General features: G+C 47.9%; 1 protein-coding gene across 4 annotated transcripts in view; it reads right to left on the reverse strand.

Annotated features, from left to right (window-relative positions):
• Positions 1-9,248, reverse strand: part of DCAF8 (DDB1 and CUL4 associated factor 8) — a 50,719-nt gene extending 41,471 nt beyond the window's left edge. The window contains exons 1-2 of one of the 4 annotated variants that reach the window (XM_043502321.1): positions 9,063-9,248; positions 7,739-7,809 (exon numbers count right to left, since the gene is read on the reverse strand). The gene's annotated coding sequence lies outside the window, so the exon portion shown is untranslated. Of the gene's footprint in view, positions 1-7,738; positions 8,713-8,968 lie in introns of those variants that run through there. The other 3 variants (XM_043502319.1, XM_043502322.1, XM_043502320.1) reach the window with 3 other exon arrangements.
• Positions 9,249-19,739: the final 10,491 nt, after the last annotated feature.

Genomic DNA, 19,739 nt, shown 5'->3' on the forward strand with positions numbered 1-19,739 from the left:
ATGGTTGACGGTGCATGGTCAATATAGTTTACCACATGGTTCTTGCCTCCACATGTGGTATAAGCACTTTTAAGTCCCAATATGTGGTATAATCTCTACTGTCACTTCCAGGTGATCTATCAAGTTTTACTCAAAGCTCTGTTAGTTGCACCTGGGCCATGTATAGCCCCTTCCACTCAAGGCCCTCAAAGTGATTTACAAAAAGTCTTCACTCACACCTGAGCTCCCACATACCCACCCATAAAGATGTGGCCTTGAGAGTGATGCCCTAACACCCAGATAGCAGAGCTGGGAATAAAACCCAGAAATCCTCCTGATGCCTGACTATATTCCCTAGAGAACAATCCCTCCCCTCACATACGCAAGCTGGTGGCTCAGACATATCTGTGCTGAGGCAATGGGCAGAGGACCTGCCATGGGGCTGCCTCTCTCTAGTTTCATGGGGGGCACTGGGCTGATGCAAGACCCCTTTTTGGAACCATACTTCTTAAAGTGGATCACTAGAGCTGCAAGCTCACAGCACTAGCCCGGCCTGCACTCCCCAAGCCTGCTCTTCCTCAGTTCACAGGACTCATGGTTTCTCCTGGGGTCTCCTACCCCAGCTGTCCCTGGCTGGGGGCACAACCCCCTCTTTATTACCCTATGGAGCTGTTACTCCCACCTTCTCTGATCAACTGTCACATTCCAACCACAGCAGAACCTTTGCACTCTGACGCTCCATCTGGTTCCCAAAGGCCCCAATACTACACGCTCATGCTGTTCTAGCCAATCCGCCCTCAAACGAATCCCACAGAGCAACGGGAAGGTGCAGCATTCAAGCGCCTTTTCCCAGGAAAGGGAAACAGGTTGTTCTGAAGTATAGCTCTGCAGACACACAGCCAAGATAACAAGTCCTGACCCTGCTCCAGTGACCATATGGAGAGAAGGGTGATAGAGGATGTCAAATATAATATGGAAGGGTAACCAGCTTTCTGTATACAGTGCTATAAAATCCCTCCCGGCCAGAGGCAAAACCCTTTCATCTGTAGAGGGTTAAGAAGCTAAGAACCTCGCTGGCACCTGACCCAAAATGACCAATGAGGGGACAAGATACTTTCAAATCTTGAGGGGGTGGGGGGGTAACAAAGGGTTTGGCTGTCTGTGGGATGCTTTTGCTGGGAATAGATCAGAAATGCAAGCCCTACAACTCCTCTTAAGTTAGTAAGTAATCTAGCTAGAAAATGCGCTAGATTTCCTTTTGTTTAATGGCTGGTAAAATAAGCTATGCTGGAGGGAATGTATATCCCTGCTTTTGTGTCTTTTTGTAACTTAAGGCTTTGCCTAAAGGGATTCTCTATGTTTTGAATCTGATTAGCCTGTAAGGTATTTACCATCCTGATTTTACAGAGGTGATTCTTTTACCTTTTCTTTAAATTAAAATTCTTCTTTTAAGAACCCGATTGATTTTTCATTGTTCTTAAGATCCAAGGGTTTGGATCTGTGTTCACCTGTACAAATTGGTGAGGATTCTTATCAAGCCTTCCCCAGGAAGGGGGGGTGTAGGGCTTGGGGGAAGACGTCTCCAAGTGGTCTCTTTCCCTGTTCTTTGTTTAAAATGCTTGATGGTGGCAGCATACGGTTCAAGGACAAGGCAAAGTTTGTACCTTGGGAAAGTTTTTAACCTAAGCTGGTAAGAATAAGCTTAGAGGATCTTTCATGCAGGTCCCCACATCTGTACCCTAGAGCTCAGAGTGAGGAAGGAACCTTGACAGAGGAAGAAACCTGCTCAGATCAAAGGTGACTAGCAGGATCTCTGGCCTAACGAAGCAGTTAGAGAGAGCACTGGTGGAGTCAGAGGTAGGAACCAAAGGACAGCTGTAGCCTCTCAGGGGTTCAGGAGGAAAGAGTTTGGGCCTAGATGAGCAGAAGCCAGCAGGGGGAAGAGAGTTGGGATAAATGCAATGAGATGGCCCAGAGATAAGACAGCCAAGGACTAAGGCCAGATCTACATTACGGACCTATATTGGTATAACTATATCACTCATAGGTGTTGATTTATATCGACCAAACCCCCCACGTAGACAGCACTATGTCAACATAGCTATCACCTTTCGGGGAGGAGGATTAACTACACGGACAAGAGAAGCTCTCCTGCCAGCATAGGAGCATCTTCACTTAAATGTTGCAGCAGCATTTTAAGTGTAGACCTGCCCTAATCCTCAGGGGGTTCTCCCAAAGAGGGCAAGAAGTTGTAAACTCTCCATATACAAAAGAGGAGCAGCACAGAGTAAAAACAAGCTGGGACGGAGGTGGGTATTTTAACCCAGTTTTCCCCATTAGTCCTATTTAATAGCCTCTTTCATCCAGAGTGTGTCTACATGAGACTTTTTAACACAGGGTAGCTAACATTTCTAAAGGCTAGTCTGGATATTCCCCAGCTATCAGCGTTTGTAGTTTGCTCACAGGGATCAGCTTAGGGCAGTGGATCTCAACCTTTTTTCATCTGTGGACCCCTAAAAATTTTCAGATGGAGGTGCAGACCCCATTGGAAATATTAGTCCGCAGACCAGAGGTTGAAAACCACTGTTCTGTGGTAATGACAAGCTTTTTCTGATCCCTTAGACAGATCCCCAACGGTCTGCGGACCACATGTTGAGAACCACTGGCTTAGGGTAGACAACCGTGTATCCTGGAACAAACGTTTGGGAATGTCCAGACTGGCCTTAATGCAGGGGAGTTAACACCTTTGTAAACTGGCATCCAGAGCAAACAAGCCTCCAGGGGAGAAAGAAATTACTTCCCTACCTAATGGAACACAACCACCTCTGGGGTAAAACATGGCAGCTGTTTACCAATCTACAGCAACACTGTAGAACAGCTTGAGGGAAGGAGGCAGTCAGATTCACCTGAAACTGCAGGGAGAATACAATTAGCGGCTCTGATGTTTAAATGCCACACTGGGATTAGAAAGTGTTAAGTGATGAAACTGGCCACGAATCTGGGAAAATATCCTAACTGTGGAAAAAAGCATCATGGGATCTTTGTTATCCACCAACTCAGGTCTCACTGGAATGACAGCAACAGCTCCTATAAACTCAGAGTGCTCACTCGGCTGGTGGAGTAAAGTATAGACCTAACAAATTTATTTGAGCATAAGCTTTTGTGAGCTACAGCTCACTTCATCGGATGCATTCAGTGGAAAATACAGGGGGGAGATTTATATACATAGAGAACATGAAACAATGGGTGTTTGATGTTCTTGTCAACTGCTTGAAATGGCCCACCTTGATCATCACTACAAAAGATTCCTCCCCCGCTCGCTGGCTCTCCTGCTGGTAATAGCTCACCTTATCTGGTCACTCTCGTTAGTATGGTAACGCCCATTGTTTCATGTTCTCTATGTATATAAATCTCCCCACTGTATTTTCCACTGCATGCATCCGATGAAGTGAGCTGTAGCTCACAAAAACTTATGCTCAAATAAATTTGTTAGTCTCTAAGGTGCCACAAGTCCTCCTTTTCTTTTTGCGAATACAGACTAACACGGCTGCTACTCTGAAATCTATAGATCCAAGGAACTCTTCAGTCTTTAGAGAGTCAGGGGAACCGAAACATTAGGCTACTCAAAACTGTGTTCTAAACATCTGGAAGTGGTAATTACACTAGTTTTCAAATGCCCAAGGGCTGATGTCCCCAGTGCCCTGTCAAAGACTTGAAGATATCCCTTCACAATAGCGCGCAAAGCCTTCTAGATCCCTGCAACGCAGCATGATCCTTCCAGCTGAGTACTGGCTGGACACTAGGAAACCCATCAATGCAACACTCCAAAATCAGCTTGACAGGCAGGAGTGTAAGCAGGCACCTGGGACCCAGCATCCCAAACAAGTCTTGCTCTATTAGTGGAGCCAGAAGGGAAAGCAACTCCTGTTCTGCTCCCACTCCTCCCTCCCACCCCAAAACACACACTTCTAACAGCTTGGGATCCCGCAGATTACATGGCTAGACCAGAAATTAGGTGGGGGAAACCGTCATTAAGGGAAAGCACTCACTTGTTCCCTGACCTGCCAGGGACTAAGCATACTGTCTCTGTAGATCTGCTATGTATTATTTGCATTCCAGTAGTGCCCAGAGCATCAAATCAGAGTTGGTGTCCTACAAACACACAGAAAGATGCAACTCCTGCCTGAAAGAGCTTACACTCTGGGCCCCTGTGTACAGACACCAGGATCCTCAATTAAACCTGAGCCACCTACATTTTAATTACAGACAGAATCTCCTCTTCACATTAAGCTGAAGAGATGCTGTCTCCCCAACAGGCTCCAATACCACATATATTGCTACACACTAGATTCCACTACCAGGTGGCAAAGCCAGGGCACTGCCCAGCACAATACCTAGATTATATTCAAAGCCAGTAAGCCTCCCAATGCAAGGAAGCCAAGGGTCAAACCACAATGTGCAGGAAGATGTTAATGTACCACACCTTGTTCCCCTAAACACTGCCAGTTTTAGAACAGCCTCTGGCTGGGTGAGCCCCATGCAGATCTCCGATGCTAAAGGAACAGTAATTACACAGGCAGGTAACAATTCACATGATGCTGCAACACATGGGAAACTCTTTTAGACATCCCTCCCACACCAGGCCCTCAGTGAAAGAGCATTCACCCTCTAATATCTGCCATCCAAGGATATGTACACACACTACAAGGGTCACTGAATTTAGCCCCCCAACTGCCCTGTGTGGCACATATTAGCCCCATTGTACACAGGTTGAGAAAGAGGCAAAGAGCTGAAGGGACATGGCCCAAAGTCAGTAAAAGACCCAGAGCATGGAATATCTAGCGCTTGTGTTTTAGACAAGAGATCATCCTTCCTCCCTTAACCTACTGCTTGTTAAAGATGGGCAGGAGTCTTTCATTTCTGGGATGCCCTCAATTCCAGCCAAGCTCCCACTGAGTGAACCATTACCATTGGATAGCTTCTAGAAGATCTATGTCAAGTGTTGTAAGTTTAGGGTGAATCCATTAAAAACTCGAGGATTCCCCACATCCTGCACTTACACCATGCAGAAGGAATACTGCTATACTCACCAGAAGAGGGGTTTCCATTGTACCCAAAACTAATAAATGTATAGTGGAGAAGAAAATTAGTCTTGTGGTTAAGGCACAAGACAGAGTTGAGAACTGGATTTTATTCCCAGCTCTGCTGCAATCACCTCCTGGCCCTTGAGCGCCCCAGGTGTCAAACAGGGATGATGCCTAGTTCACAGAGTTGAGGCTTAAGCACGTCGAGATCGCCCCATTGAAAGGTGATGGTTGAGATTTTTGAAGTAGTGTGGGGGCACTAGCCACAAGCTCCATTAACTAGAATGGAAGTTGTGGGGTGAAGGCCCCAGTACCACTATGAACAACATCTACCCGATATTTTTAAAATTGAGAAGACAACAGGATGCAAGGCACATTGTAAGCTCTTTCCAGAAGACAGATTCCTAGCTCCAATCAAACGACATTGTGTGCAAGCTGGTGTGTGTTCTGTTTTATATCAGACATACCTGCACTCTTCTGAAGTCTACAATTAGTAGGAAGCCAATTAGCCCCTGCCCCCACCTTGCAAGTGACAACTGTTACTCAATTACACTTCAGTTGTACACAATACAAAGTCCAATAACGGATTAAAATACTGCACGCCAACCCATTTTAAGAGCATTGAATTGATATTTATAGCTCCTTAGTTACTGAACAATCCATTATAATGGATATGTAGCTATAAACACATTAATGGACTAGCTTTGCCAGAACATACAGTATTGCAGCCACATTTGGACCAAGCAGCCCAGGCATGATGGCTGTGGAGATAGGGCAGCAGTATGAAAAAAATGTAAGGCATTTCTCTAGTCTACTAAAGACTCTCTGCCTTCAGGGTCATCCTGATTTCAGTCCACTTTACCAGACAGCGAAAACCCCATGGATCTTTGCAGACAGATCCCTGTTGTGAACACAACCCTATGTATTGGCATACACTGGATCTCTTGTACACTCTCACCGCCTTGTATTTGTTCACTTGAGGCTCCTTTATTTAAGCAGGGTTTTCTCCTAAGTACTGGAGCATGGCAACCTGACTAAGACAGTGCTCCTTTAAGTACAAGAGAAGCTGTCAGGTGGTTTAGGCCCAAAATGTAACTAGATGAAGATCTTACACAGCCTAATAACCCTTTCATCCCAACATGCCACTCTAGGAGTACGTCAAAAAAGGCAGCACTCTGACTCTCAGTAGATAGCTGCAGCTAGCCCAGCGGGGGCCCCCACCTTCCAAAGGACACATTCTACTATTGAGCACTCAGTTACATTTCAGATATGTGCAATATGGGAAGACCAATAACATAGCATGAAAACCACAGGGCTGGAGCTCCAACCCCTGGCCAGCTCTGCGCCATAACTCTCCACCATCACTCCTTTCTAGGGTATAACTCCTAGGCCAGCCAGCAGAGCAGCTAATGGCATTTCAGCCAGACAGCTACTGTTCATTCTCTTTCCCCAAGTCCTCCCAGCTACAACTCATACAACAACACCATCCCTCAATATTACAAAAATAATTCAGGAACGAGAGGGGGATGGGGATGTCAACTGATATTTACATGATTTTATTATAATTTCAATGAAAATAATTTAATTGGTCTTAACCTTACTAGTAGAACTGTGTCACTTAGGGATGCGATTTTTTTTTTTTTTTAAGTTAGCTAGTTATTCAGGTAGAAGACCAGCATAAATGCAGTATATGCACCTATAAAGGTGTCATATACTGGTATGTTACTCCCTGTTCTCATACAAGGATAGTTATACTGGTATCAGTACCTTTATTGCTATAACTGTGCCCATTTGGAGGGGGAGGGCGGTTGTACCTATATAACTATACTGGTATGGTTACAGCAATACAACTTTCTAACGTTGACAATTCCTTAGTTTAAGGAAGATAAATAAGGAGAGACACAAACTAAGAAATAGTATTACCTTATCTCCTTCTGTGCTATTTCCCATTTCTAGAGTCATTACAAGAAAGGGATATCCAATTCGGATAAAAGGCAACACTTTTAAAACTTAAAAACAAACAGCACAATTAACGTGTGGAATTCACTGCCACAAGAAATCACCGAGGACAAAAGCTCAGTAGGATTATAAATAGGATTAAACACTTACACTGATAACATCCAGTTACATTACACAGGATTATATATATAGATATAGATAGATATATATATTATATATATATACACACACACACACACACACACCCCCCCTGCTGCTGCAGAACATAAGCTAAATTACTGGCGTTATGGTATAACCCGTTCATTGGAAGTGTCTTCCAGGCTGTCCGTTAAAGGGTTTCTTGCGCCTTTCTCTAAAGCATCTATTACAGGTGATGGTGGAAACAGGATACTGAACTAACCTGCCCATTGGCATGAGCCTGTATGGCAATTCCTGTGTTCTTATGAAGAATCAGTGGCAGAAAAGGAAACAGAACCCAGGGGTCCCGATTCCCAATCTGCTGCTTTAACTCCTAGAGGACACTGTCTCAAGCAAATGAGCAGCAGTTTACTATCCCAGGCTTATCTAGTCACTCACCTTAGAGCAACAACAAACCCCATATATTTTACTCACAGGTCAAAAAAAAAAAAAACACCACCCAGAGAAGAAACGAAAAGTTGCTGGTCCCAGGCTGGGATACATTAGATTGAACACAAGACAGTTTTAGAGGCACTCACCTTTCCTACTTCTATCCACCACACAGGCCCAGCAGCACCTGGGAAACTGGCTCTGTAGATTTGCTGAGAGACTGAGAAAAATTACAATTTAAATTCAAGAGGTGCCATTTATAACTGATCTCACCCTCTTGCATCTTATTACTCTGAACTAAAGACAGCTCAGATCAGACTTCATCCACTCCATTCCTCCCAGTACACGCATGTTTGTTTTAATTAAAAATTAAACATAGCAAGAGTATTTCATGCAAGCCTAGAATGTGTGTCGGCAAGGGCCCGACAAAGAAATTCTGGGTGAACCCCAGAAAAGACACTGCTCCCTGCCCCCCCAAATACAGCTCACGACTCTCCCTACATGCCAGGCACCGTTAAAGCTAAACCTGGCGGTTCAGGCAGGTTCAGCCTCTCTCAGGTAGCGGGGAGGGAGCGAGAGCATGGCCATGACCCTGAAGGGCCAGAAAAGGAGAGCTGGGCAGGTGCAGGCTGGGCTGGGTCGCCAGGCACCTGCACTAGGGACGGAAGATCCAGGAGCAATCCCCTAACCACAGGGGACGAGACCGAGCAGGGGGTAAGGGAGGCCTTGGGTCTGATGGCCAGGAACCCTGGGCCTGCACAGGAGAGGGGAGAAGCGGGTTCAGGGCAGGAGCAGGGCCTGTCCTGGGAGGGGGAGGGGCAGGGCTCTGGCAAAGGGTTAGGGGAGCAGGACCTGGCTATGGGTTGGGGGAAGGGGGGGCCAGGCCGGGGCCGGGGCCCGGTTGGGGGGGTTGGCTATGGGTTGGAGAGGGGACGGGGCCGGTCTCGGGGAGGAAGCAGGGCCTGGCTATGGGTTGGGGGAGCCGGGCTATGGGTTGGGGAGGGGACGGGGCCGGTCTCGGGGAGGAAGCAGGGCCTGGCTATGGGTTGGGGAGGGGGGGCCGGGCCGGGGCCCGGTTGGGGGATGGGGGGGCCTGGCTATGGGTTGGGGGAGGGGAGGCCGGTCTCGGGGAGGAAACGGGGCCTGGCTATGGGTTGGGGGAGGGGCCGGGTCTCGGGGAGGAAGCGGGGCCTGGCTATGGGTTGGGGGAGGGGCCGGGTCTCGGGGAGGAAGCGGGGCCTGGCTATGGGTTGGGGGAGGGGGGGGCCTGGCTATGGGTTGGGGGAGGGGGAGGGGGAGGGGGGCCGGGCCGGGCCTGTCCCGGGGGGGCCCAGGAGCGGGGCCCGCTCAGGCCGCGGCTCCGGGGGACGCGGACGGACCCTACTCCCGGCGGCCCCGGGCCCGCTCAGGCCGGGACCCTGCTTCCCCGGGCCGCTCCCCCGCCACCGGCTCCGGGCCCAGCCGCCATCTTACTGCGCCGCCTCCCTCCGCCGGGGACGCTTTGCGGCTCCCGCCCGCGCTTTACGGCAGCGGCGGCTTCGCGACACCCGCTCCCCTCAGTGCCCGGGGATGGTTATTGTAGGGTCGCGGCCGAGGGGGTGGGGCCCGGCGGGGGCCCGTGTGAGGGAAGGGTCTGCCCGCGCCAGATCCGCCGTGATTGAAGGGCCCCCTCCCCCATTAGACCCCTGTGCTATTGGAGGGTCCCGTTACCCCCCCCCAGGTATTCAAGAGCCCCCCCCCCCGTTAGCTGCACCGTCTCATCACCTCCGCCTGGTGTGTCAGTGTAGGGCCGCCCCCTACGCAGCCCCAGCCCCAGCCCCTGCCTCGGGGAGCCCTGCTCTGTTGTTGTAGGGTCACTGCAATCCGGGATCTACCAGCCCCCCCCCGGGGGGCCAGGGCGGGATTGCGCCTCTCAGTGACTTCAGCCACTTCCCTCGGGAGACTCCCTCCGCTGTGCTCCCTTGGGAGCTCAAGCCACCCAACACCCTGTCATCACCCATCCCATGGGTGCCCCCCCCCTTCCGCCTTGGGCCGATGGCCTGGGCTAGGCCTGCTGCTTTGTTTCGGGGCTGCCCGCCTGGCTTTCGGACTGGGAAGTGCCTCACGCGGGGGCAGGGCAGTCATCTCTCACGCCGCCGGAGTTTTTATTGCTGTACGTTGGTGCTGCGAGCAGGGCCTGCGTTTTCACTGAACCCCTCCGTCCATGGCATGGCCGATGCGGTAAGCAGCAGGGTGGCTGCCCTCCCTGCCGCCTCCCACGCTTTGGCCCCAAACAGCGGCTGAGTGGGTCAATCACAGGCCAGGCCTCCCCAAAGAGACTCCCACCAGGAGGCCAGGTACAAGCCATGGGGCTGCACCCTCTGCACTGGGATCCCAGAAGGGATGGATCAGCTCCTTCGACCTGATCCTTTCCCTTTCTACTCTCTTTTCTCCAGGATGGGATCCCTGACCCTCTAGCGTGGGACTTCCCCGCATGACAGCCCCATCTGGAAGGAGCTTGGGGCGGTCTTTGCTGGTGGGCTAGAGAGGAGGCGCCTGTCGTGGATCCACAGGTCCAGTGCTCTCATCCGGTTCTGGAACAGTCCCTGGGAGAACGCCCTCACTGCGTCAGCCCCCTTAGGGTCACACTTTCTCACTGGAGAAAGCCCCTTGGTTTCACTGCTTCCTGGGAATGAACATCAGAGACTTCAGCATCCCTGGTTCACTGCTGTGAGCTCCCTGCAGCAAGTCCACCTGCACTGGACCCCGGAGGGAGACTAACACACTTAAAGGGAACAATCCCCCGCCCCTCCCAGTTTCCTTAATATGGAGTGACTCTTAGCCAGCACTGTAAAAGCGGAAGGGTTTATTAGATGTCTTGAACACAGTGTAGAAAGCCCTTGGTTAGCACAGAAAACAGAAAGTTACAGCATAGTCCATCTGGGTTAGTTCAGAACCCAGAGCTCTCCTCTGAACCTTTCTTAGTCTCTGTTCAGAAGCTTCCCTGCTTTCAGCAGCCCACACTTAACCACTCCACCTGACCCTCCTCCTAGCCCTTTGTTCTCCAGCTAGTCACAATTGAGTGGCTTCCTGCAGAGGATGGGCCATTTCACCCGTTCAGCAGGGAAGTGCCAACAGTCCTATCTAGTTTGCCTCTGACACCACTTCCCAGTGCCATGTGCATCAGTGGCGAGTGGTCAACGGCAAACAGCACAAGAGAAGTGTGTAGATTTCAGGGCAGATTGGCCCAGTATGCGCATGGGTCAAGAGCAGCACAGATGGCTCACTTTTGGCTCTGCTGTGCCTTACCCTTGTAGTGCAGCAGCATCCCTCCCTGCCTGTTCTTTCACCTCTTCACTGTCAGTGCAGGGGAGGGGGTTAGACAATGCTTCTCCACTGCGTGTTAGGAAACAGTCCCCCTCTTGTTATTCCAGTTTTATGCTCTCAGGAACACTCCAGTGGTGAAGATGTGACCGTCTAAATCCTGCCTCTCATCCCAAAGAGTAAAATCACCTTGTATATGGAGGACATGTCATGCATGAAAAGATCTCACAGGGAATCCCAACAGTATAAAGCATTGCTCATTTAGTTAGAGTCATTGGCATCCTGTTCCAGTGTCAATAGCATGGCCAGACACAGAGTGGGAAGACTTTCCCAAGTTGCAAGAAGGGAAGCTGGGGAGGTGTGCTTCTGGCTCACAGTGGTTTTGAAAGCCCTTTGCCTTCGCATGCTGCACATTTTGGCCGAGCCTCCAGCCGGCGTGAAAGCTCCACTCCCAGGCCGTGGCAGGGCCAGGGTAATGTTCATAAAGGTAGGGAACAATGAAGTGGTGCCTTTAAAGGGAATTCACCTTTATAGATTCCAAGACCAAAAGGGATCGTTGCGATCATCAGACTGACCACCTGTATAACCCTTACGCGGTTCTGAAAAACCCAGCCAGGATGTTGGCACTCACTTAAAGACGTTTATGAGATTCTTTAAGCCTTTTGCTGATACTTGGCACCACTCGGGAGAAGTTCTTTACCCAAAATGATTTCCAGTCATTTGTGAGTTAATTCCCTCCCTCCCAGGCAGGGTGTGAAGCTTATTAGCTCTACTGTTACTGAGGGAAGAGAGAGTAAGGGGAGCGAGGCACCTGCTGATCCCATCCACTTCAGCAGCAGCTATGGGGGCTTGAATCATAGAATCATAGAATACCAGGATTGGAAGGGACCTCAGGAGGTCATCTAGTCCAACCCCCTGCTCAAAGCAGGACCAATCCCCAACTAAATCATCCCAGCCAGGGCTTTGTCAAGCCTGATCTTAAAAACTTCTAAGGAAGGAGATTCCACCACCTCCCTAGGTAACGCATTCCAGTGTTTCACCACCCTCCTAGTGAAAAAGTTTTTCTTAATATCCAACCTAAACCTCCCCCACTGCAACTTGAGACCATTACTCCTTGTTCTGTCATCTGCTACCACTGAGAACAGTCTAGATCCACCCTCTTTGGAACCCCCTTTCAGGTAGTTGAAAGCAGCTATCAAATCCCCCCCTCATTCTTCTCTTCCGCAGACTAAACAATCCCAGTTCCCTCAGCTTCTCCTCATAAGTCATGTACTCCAGCCCCCTAGTAATTTTTGTTGCCCTCTGCTGGACGTTTTCCAATTTTTTCACATCCTTCTTGTAGTGTGGGGCCCAAAACCGGACACAGTACTCCAGATGAGGCCTCACCAATGTCGAATAGAGGGGAACGATCACATCCCTTGATCTGCTGGCAATGTCCCTGCTTATACATCCCAAAATGCCATTGGCCTTCTTGGCAACAAGGGCACACTGTTGACCCATATCCAGCTTCTCGTCCACTATAACCCCTACGTCCTTTTCTGCAGAACTGCTGCCGAGCCATTCGGTCCCTAGTCTGTAGCGGTGCATGGGATTCTTCCATCCTAAGTGCAGGACTCTGCACTTGTCCTTGTTGAACCTCATCAGATTTCTTTTGGCCCAATCCTCTAATTTGTCTAGGTCCCTCTGTATTCTATCCCTATCCTCCAGCATATCTACCTCTCCTCCCAGTTTAGTATCATCTGCAAACTTGCTGAGGGTGCAATCCACACCATCCTCCAGATCATTTATGAAGATATTGAACAAAACCGGCCTGAGGACCGACCCTTGGGGCACTCCACTTGATACCGGCTGCCAATTAGACATGGAGCCATTGATCACTACCCATTGAACCCGACAATCTAGCCAGCTTTCTATCCACCTTACAGTCCATTCATCCAGCCCATACTTCTTTAACTTGTTGGCAAGAATACTGTGGGAGACTGTGTCAAAAGCTTTGCTAAAGTCAAGGAACAACACATCCACTGCTTTCCCCTCCTCCACAGAGCCAGTTATCTTGTCCTAGAAGGCAATTAGATTAGTCAGGCATGACTTGCCCTTGGTGAATCCATGCTGACTGTTCCTGATCACTTTCCTCTCCTCTAAGTGCTTCAGAATTGATTCCTTGAGGCCTGCTCCATGATTTTTCCAGGGACTGAGGTGAGGCTGACTGGCCTGTAGTTCCCCGGATCCTCCTTCTTCCCTTTTTTAAAGATGGGCACTACATTAGCCTTTTTCCAGTCATCCGGGACTTCCCCCCCCATGAGTTTTCAAAGATAATGGCCAATGGCTCTGCAATCACATCTGCCAACTCCTTTAGCACTCTCAGATGCAGCGCATCCGGCCCCATGGACTTCTGCTTGTCCAGCTTTTCTAAATAGTCCCAAACCACTTCTTTCTCTACAGAGGGCTGGTCACCTCCTCCCCATGCTGTGCTGCCCAGTGCAGTCGTCTGGGAGCTGACCTTGTTCGTGAAGACAGAGGCAAAAAAAGCATTGAGTACATTAGCTTTTTCCACATCCTCTGTCACTAGGTTGCCTCCTTCATTCAGTAAGGGGCCCACACTTTCCTTGACTTTCTTCTTGTTGCTAACATACCTGAAGAAACCCTTCTTGTTACTCTTAACATCTCTTGCTAGCTGCAACTCCAGGTATGATTTGGCCTTCCTGATTTCACTCCTGCATGCCCGAGCAATATTTTTATACTCTTCCCTGGTCATTTGTCCAATCTTCCACTTCTTGTAAGCTTTTTTGTGTTTAAGATCAGCAAGGATTTCACTGTTAAATCAAGCTGTTGCCTGTCATATTTACTATTCTTTCTCCACATCGGAATGGTTTAACCTCAATAAGGATTCTTTAAAATACAGTCAGCTCTCCTGGACTCCTTTCCCCCTCATGTTTCAGAGTAGCAGCCGTGTTAGTCTGTATTCGCAAAAAGAAAAGGAGTACTTGTGGCACCTTAGAGACTAACAAATTTATTAGAGCATAAGCTTTCGTGAGCTACAGCTCACTTATCCGATGAAGTGAGCTGTAGCTCACGAAAGCTTATGCTCTAATAAATTTGTTAGTCTCTAAGGTGCCACAAGTACTCCTTTTCTTTTTCCCCCTCATGTTATTCTCCCAGGGGTTCCTGCCCATCAGTTCCCTGAGGTTGTCAAAGTCTGCTTTTTTGAAGTTCAGGGTCCGTATTCTGCTGCTCTCCTTTCTTCCTTCTGTCAGGATTCTGAACTCGACCATCTCAAGGTCACTGCCTCCCAGGTTCCCATCCACTTTTCCTTCCCCTACTAATTCTTCCCGGTTTGTGAGCAGCAGGTCAAGAAAAGCTCTGCCCTAGTTGGTTCCTCCAGCACTTGCATCAGGAAATTGTCCCCTACGCTTTCCAAAAACTTCCTGGATTGTCTGTGCACCGCTGTATTGCTCTCCCAGCAGATATCGGGGTGATTGAAGTCTCCCATGAGAACCAGGGTCTGCAATCTAGTAACTCTCAGGTGGTGGAACAAGTGGAACCTGGCTCTTTCATCTCCTGCTCCCTGCAGGATGCATCCGATGAAGTGAGCTGTAGCTCATGAAAGCTTATGCTCAAATAAATTAGTTAGTCTCTAAGGTGTCACAAGTCCTCCTGTTCTTTCTGCTCCCTGCAGTAACAGTGCTGCCTGGGTCGTGCTGCTCACCAAGAGAGGTCAGTGCTGAGGTGCTTTAAAGGCTGACTCAAAAAGGTGGCCGGGCCAATAATGGTGGAAAACGCGATCTCTCTTGAAGCAGAAGAGGCCAGGCAGAGCTGGCGATTCTATCTGATTTCACAAGCTTGGCATGGTCCGAACCTGGAGGGGAGAGTATCGAACAGCACTTTTTCAGGCCAATGCATGCCCCAGAGCATCTCTAGGGGCACTGTGTTGCCAGAGGTAGAATCTGTTGTCCTGACTGCTGGTGGTCATGTCACGGCAGCATGTGTAATTCTATGGGCAAGTTAACAATCGGAAGGGAAGGGAGGTGTCAGCTGATTCATAAAACTGTACACAATCATAATTTCACAGTGTCACCCTCGGTGGCATGACCGGGGCACTCACTGCCTACTCTGCCCCTATTCTTAGCTCCAGGACCCCAGGTAAGGGGAAATTTTGATAATGCACTGTTGCTGGAAATGGGTTGAGTTGGGAATCTTTCGAAAGCCCTTTCTCCCATGAACACAGTGGTACCAAACATGAGAAACCTAGAACAACTATGCAAATACACATCCAAGAAAATGTTTAGAAATCAAGGGTTTTTTAAATTATACCTTAACATAGGCATGTCAAACCTGCAGCCCTCCCAAAGCTAAATTGCGGCCCTTGCCTGACAATATCGTGTTACCAGTTAATGCTCTGAACATGATACCAGCATAATTTTTGTAACAGTACAGATTACTATAAGCGGAAGAAGTGCTTAAAGTTGATTTGCCATCATCGGCAAAAAGCAACAACGCAGTTCAGTGGTATTAATTACCAGCTTTGTATATGATGTCATACGAGTTGTAATGAGTGTGATGCTGGCAGGCCATGGGACAACTCATCCAAAGGCCCCATTTCTCAGCTGAACGCTGACAAACACACAGCTGGAATTGGTCTGGCTCCCCCGTGGGTTAATATTGTTAAAATAGGTATTAGAGTTATAAAAATATGCTTTGTGATTACACTTTATTGAAGGCTTGTAAACTGCTGCCTGCATTAAACTCACTTATAACATCCATATCCCCTATTGAAAGGTAATATTTAAACATTTGCATTGAAAGCATCTGCAAGTCACCAGAAAGGAAAGAGACACTAACTAGTGTGAAATATGAGTCTCCAGCAGGAGGCTTTATCTCCTGCCCCACACAGAAGGCCCAGTGACACCCAACTGTTGTGGAACATCAGATGACAAAAGACTTTATGGGGTGCAAGGAGGGAAAGCAGTCAGCAAAGAGGAGACATGCAAGTGAGTTCCTCCCAAGAGCTGAATTTGCAACTCAAAGTAGAAAGGGGGAAGAAATAAAAAGCCTCAACAAGGAGGAACTGTATCTTTTATGCTTCTTGGACTCTGAGGGTATGTTGACACAGGGACAAAAGACCTGCAGCACGGCCGTAGCTGGCCTAGGTCAGCTGACTCGGGTTTGCAGGGCTAAAAATTTCTGTGGAGACATTCAGGCTCAGGCTGGAGCCCAAACTCCGGGGCCTCCACCCTTGCAGTGTCCCAGAACTTGGTCTCTAGTCTGAGCCCGAACACCTGTACAGCAATCTTTCAGCCCCAGAGTCCAAGCCCTGCAAGCCCAAGTCATCCGACCTGGGCCCGCTGTGGGCTTTTGATCCCTGTGTAGACGTACCCTGAGAGGCAAGGATTACTAAGCATAAGCGAAAGATCTCCAGGGCTTGGCCTGGGTTAGCTCTAAAGGACATATAGAGCTTGCTTGTCCTAGAAGCTTCTATTACTTTTTGAAATTTAAGATTGGAACTCATTTTTGTTTCTATGTTTACCAGCTTTAACCTTGTAAATAATTTTAAATTTCATAAGAACATAAGAACAGCCATACTGGATCAGACCAAATGTTCATCTAGCTCAGTATCTTGTCTTCCGACAGTGAGAAACGCCAGGTGCTTCACAGGGAATGAAGAGAACAGGTAATCATCAAGTGATCCATCCCCTGTCGTCCATTCCCAGCTTCTGGCTTTCCTTTTCCTGGTTAATACATCTTTGGATAGTTTATTTAGGATTGGCTACAAACCTTGTCTTTGATGTGAGATCTAAAGTGCAAATGACCTGTTCTTTGGGACTGGATGTAACCTGAATATTGCTGGGATGTTTGGGGTAAGGGACCCTCTATCACAAAAGGTAAGCTTACGTGTGTGGTGAGATAGGTCAGAGTACCCAAGAGGACTGTTTGTGACTCCATGGTTAGGCTGTTATAGGCCATGAGGAGTTTACACTTAATAAATAGTTGGTGAAAGCTAAGTATAGCATTCACAGCCAATGTGGGATTTGTGTCCTGCTTCTTCACAACCTGCCGTGACGATGGCACTCACATTCAAATCACTATAGGACAGCTTGAACAGGAGGCACTGGTTAAGATGTCAGCATCCAGCAGAAGTTACTGGAATCCATCTGCAAATGGTATGCACATACCTAATGTACATTATGTAACATGATTAATTACAATCCCAAAGGAATTTATTCCAAAATCCTTGCTTTTACTTTGGTCTTGATCAGTTTTAGGTATCAATGGGGAGATAAAGAGTACTGACTAGTGGCTGAATCTTTGGCAAATACCACTGTGGAGAACCTGGCTAAACACAACGTTCTGTGTCACTTTACATGCACCCATAAACTGAACTTGGCCAGCTTGGAGAGGAAGTACATCAAGCATCAAGAAAAAGTTGAAGACATTGAGACAAGGCCAGCTGTGGGCAAGACTTGTTTTATATTAGGTCCCACGACGTGTTTTTCGAGAAGAACACCTGCTTCTTCTGCTGTAAGCTGGAAGCCAAAAAGCATCCATTAAGCACAGTTTCAAATGGGAGACAGGTGAGAAACTGTACGAAGCAGTCTCTCTTCGCAAAAACGATGCACGGAAAGCAAAGTGGAGTAGGTGCAGTGACCTAAAAGACACCCATGCATGTGAGACTGCAGATCACATCGAGTCCTGTACCAAGAATGTTTGTAATCTGTTGCATCAACAGTTAAAAAAAATTGGAAACAACTACTGACTTTACTACTGCAAACTGTGCGACTCAGCCGGAGTTCATAAATTGCCTCACAGAGCCTCTAATGGACGGGAAAGCAGTGGTGACGATGGCTGATGCAGAGGCTCAGTACAAAGAAATGTGCTTTGAATAGGACTGAAGAGGGACAGAGGCTTAGCCAAACAACCCAAAGCATTTACTGAAGATGAACTGTAGGATATGGACATAGATTTTAGCAGTGCTAGATGCAGAGGAATGGAAAACTTGTCTTATGAAAGGAGACTTAAGGAGCTTGGCTTGTTTAGCCTAACTAAAAGAAGGTTGAGGGGAGATATGATTGCTCTCTATAAATATATCAGAGGGATAAATACAGGAGAGGGAGAGGAATTATTTAAGCTCAGCACCAATGTGGACACAAGAACAAATGGGTATAAACTAGCCACCAGGAAGTTTAGACTTGAAATCAGACGAAGGTTTTTAACCATCAGAGGAGTGAAGTTTTGGAATAGCCTTTCAAGGGAAGCAGTGGGGGCAAAAGATCTATCTGGTTTTAAGATTCTACTTGATAAGTTTATGGAGGAGATGGTATGATGGGATAATGGGATTTTGGTAAGTAATTGATCTTTAAATATTCAGGGTAAATAGGACTAATCCCCTGAGATGGGATATTAGATGGATGGGATCTGAGTTACCCAGGAAAGAATTTTCTGTAGTATCTGGCTGGTGAATCTTGCCCATATGCTCAGGGTTTAGCTGATTGCCATATTTGGGGTCGGGAAGGAATTTTCCTCCAGGGCAGATTGGAGAGGCCCTGGAGGTTTTTCGCCTTCCTCTGTAGCATGGGGCATGGTTGACTTGAGGGAGGCTTCTCTGCTCCTTGAAGTCTTTCAACCATGATTTAAGGACTTCAATAGCTCAGACATAGGTGAGGTTTTTCATAGGAGTGGGTGAGTGAGATTCTGTGGCCTGCGCTGTGCAGGAGGTCGGACTAGATGATCAGAATGGTCCCTTCTGACCTTAGTATCTATGAATCTATAAGAGATGAATCACAGCACAAAAGCTGCAAAAGCAGAAGAAAGTGCTGATGTCAACAGTAATATGAAGACTGTTTCCAGCTGCTAAATTTTTACAGAGAAGCATTTTGTCCTACAGTACATGTCCTAATGCACACCTTGCGTGGTCTTTCCAAGCCAGCGGCTACTAACAATGTGACCAGTACCTTATGCCAACAGAGGCCTTTCAGTATATCAATCGTAGAGGGTATGGCTCAGGTAGAATCTCTCAACAAACTGGAAGCATAACACCTGTCAAGATTCGGCTGAACACTCCATTATGAGGCTACGGAGAAACTACTGAACCTATGACGAAGTCTGCCTCATGTTTGACATGTATGCAGAGGAATCAATTAATATTACCAAAAAGAGATTCCATAGCATTGCTCCTGTCCAGTACAAAAATCATCGATTCCACAAAAATCTCCAGTGTCACAATGAAGAAACTAGTCTCATACTCGCACGAAGGACATGTTAGCTGCATATCTTACAGGAAAGCATGCAAAGCATTGCTCAAAGAATTTTGTGGACACATGGTAAAGCTGCTGCCTCACACTGATCAATGGAATTTCTTCCTAGTTCCCAAGAGGAGGTGACACTATAGTTATCTTGCATACCATCAATGCCACAGACAGAGGTGCTTCTAAACTCTGGATTTCTGCACAAGACAAATGTTCTAGTGCTCTCTGTGAGACGCCACCCAAGACATCTACAAAATTCTGTTTCTCTGCCTGCTGCTGGGAAACAGACTCACTCTATATCCCTCAGAGCTGTGTTCCTATCACTCAGACCATGCAAAGCCGCCACATTGCCAGGTTGCCACTCCTTCCAGGAGTGACACTACTGGAAGATTGGCTGGAAAGACCAAATTATCTTTCTGAAAGGCATTTGATTCAGCCTCCGAAGACTCTCTCCTTGCTCAGAAGGTGCTCAGAATGGCCGAGATAGTCACTGATGAGTGACTGATAAATGCACCAGAGCTGTCCATATGCCAAGTTTACCATTTGAAGACCAACATTACGACACTTGCAAAGTTACACTGGTGAACATCTTCCAAGAAAAAGACAA

The sequence above is a fragment of the Dermochelys coriacea genome, chromosome 24, assembly GCF_009764565.3.
Source record: "Dermochelys coriacea isolate rDerCor1 chromosome 24, rDerCor1.pri.v4, whole genome shotgun sequence".
Classification (NCBI taxonomy): Eukaryota; Metazoa; Chordata; order Testudines; family Dermochelyidae; genus Dermochelys; species Dermochelys coriacea.